Genomic DNA, 2,851 nt, shown 5'->3' on the forward strand with positions numbered 1-2,851 from the left:
GAAGCCGAGAGAACTCCCTCTCGTACTCAGCCACAGTTCTCTCTCCCTGGCGCAAGGCGCGCATGTCCTTCTCCATTTGCCTCTTGACGCTGTTGGTGAAGTAATGCGCCAGTAGAAGCTCCTTGAACCTCTTCCAAGTAATAGCGAAAAGGTCGGTGTTGGGGCTGTCTTGAATATCTAACCACCAACGGTAGGCCTCGCCGTCCAGGTGGTGAGTGGCGAGCCAAACTCGGCCTCTCTCCTCCACAAAGGTGTCGCGGAAAAGCTTTTCTATGTGCATCAACCACTTCTCCACGATCAAGTGGTCGACTTTCTCTCCATCGAAGATCCGGAGACTGCATCTTCTAATATAAGGAAGTGAATTCTCGAAACTCGAGGATTAGACTTCGACCAGAATCGACTATTCGTCGAGTGAGTAGGCTTCGAAAAGTCGGAAGGCGATTAGAATGCATAAAGTGCATTAAGGAAGAGTCCGCGAGAGCATCAGTGCAAAACCTGCACTGAAGCAAAATTTCTCTCGGGGACCGGTCCCTGGCAGGGAGGGACCGGTCCCATCGGCTGGTGGTGGCGGGGATTCTTGAGGCAACCGGTTCCTGGCAGGGAGAGACCGGTCCCCGAACACTGACCCAGCGAGAAAAGCCAAAATTTGGCTAAGTCCCAACTCTCGAGAATCGGTCTCTCAGGCAAGGACCGGTCTCCCGGGGACCGGTCTCTCAGGCTGAGACCGGTTCCTGAAAGCGAAATTCCCTTTGCCCGAATGGGAGGCTCTCGGGGACCGGTCTCCCCGACCTGGGACCGGTCCCTCACTGCGAAAATGCCCAGTGAGAGCTGTTTTATAAGATGGAAAGTTGAGGGGCTTAATTGCAAAATAGTCTATATAGGAAGCTTGGGGACCACTCTTTCGCCCTCACTCTCTCATTTCCCCTCACACTCTCACCCTTTCTCCCTCTCTCTCTTTAGAAAGAAAAGAAGGAGAAGAAGAAGGAGAGGAAGAAGAAGAAGAGAAAGAGGAAGGAGAAGACTAAGAAGAAGAAGAAGATTTCTTCTCTCTCTCCCTCAAGCTTGGAGCTTGGTATTGAGGTAAGCTTCAAACCCTACAATGGCATTTCTAGGGTTTAGGGTTTTTGTTGCTTAAAGATGGTTTGAATGGGATCTAATGGAGTCAAATTGATGATTCTAGCATGAATCTAAAGCTTGAATCATGGATTTCTCCATGGTTGCGACCTAGGGCTCCGATTTAGGGTTTTTGGAAATCTAGGGTTTGATCTATTTTGATGGGTCGTAAACCTTATTGCTAGGTCTTCGAACGTGTAGGCGAAGACGGTTCGTCGATATGACGGGCGAGTGCGAAGATATCGCCGAAACAAGCGCCAGAGGGTTCGTGTTGGCCCGAAGAGTCGAGGCGACGACGAAGGATCGCGGCGTCGAGTTTACTAGCTACACGACACTACCAAGAGGTGGGGGTGCCATCCCGAAGTAGTTGAACTGCTCTCTATGTCTAAGTCATCATGTTGATCAAGTGCATATTGTAATATTGCATTATGGGGTGCTGAATGTAATTGTTACATGTTATTGCATGCTAGAGTTAGCTTAGCTTCATGGATATAGCGTCGAACCTAGTATGCATGAGTTGAATAGGAAATAGTTAACCTTATATGTGATGAATGTGTTATGTGAATGAGACCTAGTATAGAATAACTAGTGTATGAGAACAGTGAACTTTGACGAGTGGCATCTAGTTAATGTTAACCTGTGACGAGTGGCATCTAGTTAATATTAACCTATGGTGAGTAGCCATGAGAACCTTAGTGTGGTTGGTAACACTAGAGTGCCGAGTATGGTATTAGTTTGTATATATGATGATACTATCCTTAGTTGATAGGATGTTCCCAGTTTATGAGGATTTGGATCGAGCTCACATAGCTTGTCTGCGCCTGTGGTGGTAGCTCCACACAGGTAGTGCACTTCGGAGGTTGTCACACGAGAGGGGCCAGTGTAGTTGCCCTTGGACCATTGTAGCTGTCCGCAGGCGGTCTCGGGGGTAGTTGAACAACTAGTCTCCTCCCCTATGAGACTTACACATATGAGATTGTGAGCGAGCCTTGAGTTCGCCGAGAGATTGTGTAATATACCGAAAACTCGAAAAATAAAAATGTCGAACTTTAGTCAAATTGACCAAAGTGCGAGGATGGAACACTTCGGAAAGTCCGAAGGTGTTAAAATGATCAAAAGTGAGTTGTGGAAGGTTTTCGAGAGCTAAAGAATCAAATTCTGCGAAACTGCAGATTTTCAGCTCTCGGGGACCGGTCCCTGGTGGGAGAGACCGGTCCCCGAACGCGTATGAAATGAGACAGCCGAAAAATCGGCTAAGTCCTGGAAGATCAGCTCTCGGGAACCGGTCTCTGCCTGAGAGACCGGTCCCCCAGAGACCGGTCCCCCCAAGGAGAGACCGGTTGCACTGCGCGCAGCAGCTCTGGCTGCGCTGGGACGACGTTCGGGAACCGGTCCCTGGTGGGAGAGACCGGTCCCTGCCTGCGCGATCAGCCCAGTTCGGGCAGCGTATTAAAGTGAAAGTTGAGGGGTTTAGCTGCAATTTTGCAACCCAATAGGCTAAGTATGAGGGCAAATGAGATATTTCTCTCATTCTCATCCCTCTCCCACTCTCATCTCTCTTTCTCTCTCTAGAAGACAAAGAAGGAGAAGAGAAGAAGAAGAAAGGAAGAAAAGAAGGAGAAGAAGAAGAGGAAGTGAAGAAAACCTCTCCTCTCTTTCTCTAGCTTGGAAAAGGAGCAAGTTTAAAGGTAAGCCTTGCCCCTTCTCATGCTAAATTCCAAACTAGGGTTTGGATTAA

Source organism: Ananas comosus, linkage group 1 (assembly GCF_001540865.1).
Source record: "Ananas comosus cultivar F153 linkage group 1, ASM154086v1, whole genome shotgun sequence".
NCBI lineage: Eukaryota > Viridiplantae > Streptophyta > Magnoliopsida > Poales > Bromeliaceae > Ananas > Ananas comosus.